This window comes from Sarcophilus harrisii, chromosome 5 (genome assembly GCF_902635505.1).
Source record: "Sarcophilus harrisii chromosome 5, mSarHar1.11, whole genome shotgun sequence".
NCBI classification, from domain to species: Eukaryota; Metazoa; Chordata; class Mammalia; order Dasyuromorphia; family Dasyuridae; genus Sarcophilus; species Sarcophilus harrisii.
The window spans coordinates 132,678,378-132,686,772 of record NC_045430.1 but is presented as its reverse complement, the minus strand read 5'-3'; positions in this window follow the sequence as shown (position 1 = coordinate 132,686,772).

The window sequence follows — 8,395 nt, the reverse complement described above, 5'->3', positions numbered from 1 at the left end:
CAAGTTTATCCTTCTAGAGAAAATTAAGTCTCATTTGTGAGAAAAAACAAATGGGCCAGCATGGGTGGGCCATAAAGTGCATAGAGGAGAGCAATGTTTAAGAAGAATAGTGAGGTTTGATGAGTTTTAAATATTAGAGTTTATAGTTGATCTTAAGGGAAATAGGGAGCCATTGGAAGAGTTTTGGGGGTTATTTTAGTAAGGGTGACGTCAGTAGATATGGGCTTTAGGAAAATCACTTTGGCAGCTGTGTAAAGGATCAAATTCTGTTATTTACAACTGAGAAAAGTAGAGGTTAATTGCCCTTTGGGGAAAACTTGTAATGTACCATATGTGCTTTGTTGTGGCTGAACTGACCTGAAGTCTATTTCAATGCATCTAATTTAATCATTTAATAATAATTCTTAAGTCTTTAGATTGTATTTTCTGCTTCTAAAGGACAAACATTAATTAATTCATCCATGCAACATCTTGGTAAAGAAGAAGCACTCAGTTAAGCTATGAGTCCAATGGGAATAAATATGAATAACAATCTCTGCTCCAGAAAACATATCAGAGATGGATGGTGTTTCCTAAGTGTTAAATTATAGTAATGATTATGACCTCATCGAACTATTTCGAGTCCCCTGAAGTTTTTAGAGTTGTGAACTTTCAACTCTTGAGAGATTTGAATTGGACTTTTGTCCCTTTATGCAAATGGGGAAGTGAAGATCTTGTCAGGGAGTTAGTGTCAGCCTGAGAGGGGAATGTGGGAACTGTACATTTATTGTATTCCAACCTGGTGCATTGGAAATGGCATCCAGTGACCACAGAACCTGTTAAACTCTCTAGTGATTTGATGTCTTTTACAATCAAGGCTAGACATTCTTCATTAAGTAGGCTGGGAAAATGCCCATGAGTCTAGGCAGAATTATTAGCAGACCCTTCACCCTGTCCCACACCCACATGCTTCTACAAGATACAAAACACATAGATTATCCTATGGGCCCCTGGCCAAATCACCTCCTGACACAAACCAGTCCTAGGCACAGGAGAAAGAGATTTTACCATGCAGCATCCCTACCCGTATCTTCCTGGTGTTCGGAATTACTAATGGAGTATCAGAGGGATCATGTGAAGTTGGATGCCCTATTCATCAGCTAAAGATAACTGTGTCTTAAATTCCTCCTGGGGGTGGGGTTGGAGTGTGGAAATTAGAAGCAGGTTTTAAAGTTGATCTTTTGCCACTGAGTTATCTTACCCAAAGACAACCTAAACTTGGAATTTAAGCCTGGGAAAGAACAAAAGTCAACATTACATTGACTCTGTTTCAGAGATATACTATATACCCATGCTAATCCCCGGCAGTCAATACCAAAGATAAGAATATTATTTATTTTATCACTGCTGGCACAATTACATAGTTTACCCTGTGCTTACCAAACTTCATAAACATGGTAGGTCAATACTAGTTATTAAAATCCATCCACAAGTGATAGCTCATGAAAGAGGGTTTTGTAAAATGGTCTTGAAAGCCCATCTAGAGGCAACCCAGTACAGGGCAACGTATTTCCTGCTTAATTACACAGATGTCCTGGCGGCCTTATTGATTCCTCAGGGTTTGGACATGACATCATTCCTAATAACACATGCAATAAGCTATTACCACAATGCAGAACAGCCCATTAACCCATGTTGCAGTCATAAATCGCCTGGCTTAGCCAAACACATGGACAGGGCACTGAGAATACTTATCTCTGGAGAATCACACACCAAGGCCAGATGTAGACCATGATGGGAGAAAATTAAAATTGCCCCTATTTATATGTAAAAGAATAGGATCATAGTCTGCAAGCTGGAAGAAATCTTAGAGATCATCTCAGAAATCCAACCTCTTTTTTTTACAAGGGAGGAAACAAAAGTTTAGTAATCACATGATTTGCCAGGCAGAGAATCAGGGTCAGATCTGAGATTTGAACCCAGTCTTTTAAGTCTATGGACCCTAAGGTCCTTCTAAATCTGAATCTGTGATCTTATGAGCAAATTTGTCACTCTTTCTGTCATGCATTACCATTTAATCCTTGAAAATTCCTCTAGACTGGAGGTTCTCAATCTTTTTTTGTGTCATGGAGCACTTTGGTAATATCCAGAAGCCTATATACTCCCAAGAATAGTGTTTTAAAATATCTAAAATATAATTCATGGAATTATAAAGGGAATTTAACATATTGAGATAGTTATCAATCAGAAGCCTATACACCCGTCAGAATAGTGTTTTAAAATGTCTAAGATACAATCCATAGAATTACAAAGGGAATTCAACATATTGAGATGGTTATCAATTCATATTTTTAAATATATATATGTATTATATATGTGTGTGCACATGTGCATATATACATATATGTATGTGTGTGTGTGTACACATTTCAAAATACATACCTTCAGGAGTTAAGAACTTCCACTTTAATCCAAGTTATTTTGTCATCATTCTACTTCTGCAGAAAATTGTGTTTCAAGGCATTCAAGATTCAAAGTCATCCTACGCATTATAGCACAATTGTCAAGCTATAAATGTCACTGTAGTCACTCTGTAAGTTTCTTCTAAGAAGTGATCATTTCAATCTTTGTATTTGCATCTTCGGTACTTAGCACAATTCCTCGAGTATAATGGAAGGTTAATAAATGTTTGCTGCCTGAGATAGCAGGTACCATTAAAAAACTATGTAATTGTACTGTCATCTATAATATTGGTTTCCTAGAATTAGCTTGGCCTGTTGAATTTCCTTATTTGATATTCTTAATGATACAGTCAAAATAGAATTTTCTCCATTAAGTGGACTGGTAGACTGGGCAGATTTCTATGATGCTAGACTTAAGGGGAATTTTCAGAAGTGTAATGACATTTTCTTCCCAACCCTAGAACAGCACATACAGAACAGGCATAGTATATACTCACATTCCCTTTAGAGCAATCTCATTCAAGTCTAATTTATTCTACATGAGAAAATCATCAAAGTAAAACCCAATATAGGTTGGATACTGGAAGAAGTCATTCTAGAGTGATATCAGATAGAATTCATACTATCTTCATAAAAAAATTAGTCATTATAGATTTTTTAAAAAGCTAAAAAATCCAATAGCTGTATGGCAAAATTTGTGGAAATTGTTTCTGGTTTACGAGGTAGTAAGGAAGAAAACGCAATGGTAAAAAATGATTGATTGGTTGGTTGGTTGTTGAAAAAGTATCAAATGATTACTGTGTTTATAGTACTGATTGAAGCACTAGCAATGCAAATAGATGAGTAAGATCATCTTTGCTCTCAAGGAGATCATATTCTGATACAAAGAGGCAAAATATTTGGATGTTTTAACTGCAACTTAAATGGAAATGTTCTTTGGTCCTAAGGGTATAGTTACAAAGTAAATCGGGATACATCTTCTTTGATTCCATTTCCATTGATACCATTTCATCCATTTCTGATGTTAAACCATTTCATAGTACCAAAGGCTTTGGTAAAGAGAACTTTCTTTTCTGAATCTTAAGTTAAACTGGCCAAAGCAACTGAAGAAGTTCCCAAGCTGCGTCCTCTTGGGAGTTACTTGCTGTGGTAATGGCTGACAGACCTGGGCTAGACCAAAAGACTGAGGCAGTTTGCCAGTCCCAGGGTTCTTGAGCTTGTCCACATAGTGGTGGAAATTGGATAGCAGCTGGTTGTTGCCGTGGCAAGGAAGGTAGGACCGGAGTAATTCCTTCACTAAGTGATGACTGCATAGTCTGTGCTGTTGGCAGAGCCAGTGGTTTAGGGCAAAGCTATTTCAACTTTTTCCACTCATGACCCCTTTCCACTGGAGAAATTTTTACACAACCCCATCTCAAATCTTAGTCAAGGTGTTTCTGACAGCATTTGTGCATGGCAGGGCAAAGTGTGCACATCATATGTTCAGAGCCAAGGCTGCAGTGAAGTTGTATATACAATGCACCATGGTCAGACAGCCAGAAACACCTCGGATTCATTGTGCATTTGATTTTGAATTAATTTTTGGTTGTTGCTTTCAGAAATCCTTTACTGTTGACAAATGTTTGTGACCTTCACATTCAGTTAAACAACCCCACATGGGGAAGTATGTGGCCCACAGCTTTAAAAACTTTGGTTTAAGGGAAACTGCTATTCTCAAAATTCTTGGGTTCATCTGGGGCATCTCCTTAAAGGTCTGAGGAGTCTTTTTTTGATATGTAAAAACCTTTAAAGTAATTAAAAGCCCTAAAGATATTTTGCAAAAAAGAAGTATTATTTTTAAAAGGTAGAAGAACATAGAAGGGAGGCCAGAAGAAAACAAAGAGAGAAATACATGTTGAATTTCTTCTATTCCTAAAAAAGAAAAAATAAGCTGTACATAGTAGAGAATTACCATTTCATATATGATCTTCCTTCTGTTATGTTTTATATATGATGATGCGTATTTTATTTGGTGTTTGTCAAGTTGTTTCAAATAAAACAATTTAAATTTAAATTTTTAAAGATCATTCTCAGATAAACTATAGAGTTTTAATGGCTTTTGTACATGTTAGAATTTATGATACTGGTGTTTTTTGAGGTCTTCATGACAAAGGAGAATTTTGCTTTCAGAAACTTTTCATTTGTATGTTTGGCCTAAAAACTGAGGCTAAAAAACGAGCATCATCTGTTCTTATAATTATACTAAGAAGTGAGAAAATGGCCTGTGGGGTTAGCTGATTTAGAAGAAAATGATGAGAAATGATAGAGTCCCCCAATTTTCCTCATATTCCCTTTTTGGATTGTGCACATTTGAGTAAAAATAAGTTCTCTCAGTGTTTATGTTTGATTTATCTTTATTCAATCTATTGAATGAGCTTGCTCACATTTTGCTTATTCCAGGAAATTGAGTGAGAATGCTCATGTCTAGGGATATCCCTCTTTGCAGAATTATGCTTGCTTCCCAGATGTTTTTTATCCTTTCGACTGACGAAGCTTTTCATCATACCCAGCCTGAATCACTCAATAGTACATAACCCTGAAGGAATCATCTTGAAGAATAGACTATATTCCTCCACCATTCTCTTCACAAGAATCCAGTCAATTTGGTACTAGTATTTAAAAAACAACCCAGAGAAATGTGTGCTTCAAGATGAGAGAGAGAGTGATTAGTGCTGAATACGGAATTTTAATTATCAGAAATTGATTCATGTCATTTTTACTTCCCTGATTCACATATATTTTGTCTGTCTGTCTCACCTCTGTCTGTCTGACTCTCTGTCTCTTTCTGCCTCTCTTTTTCTGTGTATGTCTCTCTGTCTCTGTGTGTGTTTGTGTCTCTCTGTGTCTCTCCCTCTCCCTCTCCTTCTCCCTCTCTTTACCTCTACCTCTCACACACACACACACAGTTTCCAGCCATTGGGAGTATATAATAAATATCCCAATTGCTATTATAATTGTAGGTAATTTCATGGCATTTTCTCTCTCACTCATTAGTAGTTTCATAGAAGTTAGTAAAGATTTGGTTTTCATATCATATTTATTCACCATATAATGAGTATAAAACACCATACTAGGAAATATATTACCCAGGTACAACACTAGCTCAAGCTTGTCATCACTTCTTGCCTTGACTTTTGCAATAGCTTACTAACAAACCTGAATCTCAAGACTTTCTCTACTATAATTCATCTTCCACACATCTGCCAAAGTGATTTTCCTAAAGCATCAATCTGACCATTTCAGTCCTTCCTCCCATTCCAAATCTCACACCATCTCCATACATACATATATGCTTTCAAGTTTTCTAGGGACTCCAGGATCAAATATAAATAAAGTCCTTTGTGTGATTCTTAAAGTCCTTCACTACATGGCACCTTCTTAACTTTTCAGCTTTCTTATATATAATTTAGTCATATTAGCCTGCTTGCTATTTTTCATACAGGTATTTCATTTTTTTATCTCCATGCTTTTGCTCTGATTGTCTCCCATGTTTAGAATACTCTCCTTCCTCACCTTAACCTCTTTTAATCCCTGGCTTCCTTCAAATCTCACCTCAAATACACGATCTTGAAAGAGGCTTTTCCCAGTCTTTCCGGCTCCTAAAGTCTTCTCTCATAAGATTACCTCCCCTCAATCCCATATGGATCATATTGGTAATTATTTATTTGTGTCTAGTCTCCTTTATTAGAATGTAAACTTCTTGAGAACAGGTACTATTTTTGCCTTTCTGTGTAAACCTAACACTTAACACAGTACCTGACACATTGAACACTTAAGAAATGTGTATTGATTGATTCATTGATTCTACCTGGATGTCATCCAGCTTGAGTCTATAGTTCAAATATAGGAGAGCATTAACATCAATCACATTCTCTCATGTAGGGAACAAAGAAAGTCTTTTTATTAGCTTCTCTAGGGTCATCCCTGGTTAAAATTATTGATCTTTTTTTACTTTCTAGCACTTTTTTGACTCCTTATTTACTCTCAATGCCACCTGACCCATTCTCCAGATATACTCTCAATTGTTCAACTGTTTGCATCATTGTTGGGATTGTTCCTCAGATGGTTCCTAATTCCTCATTTCCAAATTCCTTCTTGTGAGGTCATGTGGTTCAAGCCTAGGGGAACATTTGTGACAGATAATGTTTTCAGTACTCTCTATTTCATTTTCACTTTTGTACTTAGCAGTTCAATTCTTGGATTTCTTCTCCAACCATTCATGTACCTTTTCTGAATTCCCTACCACCAGATACCTTATGGAGAGAATGGATTTTCTCCATTTTTTCATCCATTCTTCTATTCTCCCTAGCAGCATATCACCCTTTAAGTTTTTACTACAAAACACCACAGAAGAAACATATGGCCATTTGAACATGGGTGATGGTGATATCAGTAATTAAAGTGAAGGATGTCATTATCACAACCGACAAAGGTATTTGTTTGATTGTGGTTTTTAGCAACAATTGGGATATCTAGGGCTTATTTTTTCTTGGTGCCCTCTTCTTATTATTTTTCTTCTTTATTTCTGCATTTGGATTATTAAATCAGTTATAATTTTTTTTTTGCTATGAATTTGGTCAGCAGACTGCTCTCTAAAATCTACAGCCCTCAGTAATCTGGAAAGAATTCTAGGGCTGAATAGACATATCTTCCTTGTTGTCCCTAATCTGTCCCTCCCAGAATATTTCTGACCTAGATAAATTACTTTAGAATCCTAGGAAATCCACTCCTGTCTGTTCACTCTTTTGATTCCTGTGAGAAAAGATTCTTCCCCATGTGGGCCCTTAAACTAACTCTACATTTCTCTCAAGCTTTAAGCTCCCACTACCTTTCTTTCATCTGAAAGTTTCTATACTTTGACCCCTAGAAAGTGTGTTTTAGTTCTAATCCTAATCCTTCAATTTTAGTTGATCTGTCTTAAGATACCACCTTTTTGATCTTCCCCAGGGATTTAGGATCCTAGTAGAGCCTTATCACATCACCACTGCTCCCAGACGAACTTGCTCTCTAATTATGAACTTGTATGTCATATAGGCCCCCTGCAAATTCTACTGATCATTTTGGGATGGACATTTCCCCTGCAGCCAGCTACAGAACCAACCTCTGGATGCTGAGGCTATTATTCTGACCTTTCCTCTCTGGAAACAAACCCTACAGACTATTAGATTTTTGTTATAATTAAATGCTAGAGTATTTGAAAATATCAAAATACCAATTCTTCCCCACTCACTCCCAACAATTAGGCACAATTACCATCTATTCCATGTCCACATTTCTTTCTTCTTTCTTTCTCTTTCACTTTCTTCAAAGCCAAGACACTACCTCCAATATGAGGTCATTTCTGAAATCTCCCAGATGTTGGTACCTCCATCACAAAATGTACTCTGAATTTATTTTTATGTATTTTTGTAAGTACTGTTTCCACCATAGAATATAAACTTGTCCAATGTAGGGATGCTTCATTTTTGGTTTTGTACCAGATACATAGTCATTATTTCATAAAAGCTTCTGGATTGATTGAATGATTGCCAAATTATCAACCACTCCAAATGAACAACCAATCCAAATGAATAACCATGTCCAGGGAGGCAGCTAGGGAGTACTGGGCTTAGTTAGAGTTAGGAAAACCAAAGTTCAAATCTGATTTCAGACAATTAGTGTATGACTAAACCAAGTTATTTAAACCTGTTTGCCTTGGTTTTCTCATTGGTAGAATGAGTTGGAGAAAGAAATGGTAAATCACTCCAATATCTTTACCAAGAAAATTCCAAAGGGGTCGGTCAGATACAATTGAAATGATTGACCAAAAACAACCAAATCTGTGCTATCATATTTAGTGTATGCTATCACTTCTAAATAATAGGGGATCAGATATAGTGAAAAAAACCTTGAGTTCCATATTTATATCCCTCTCT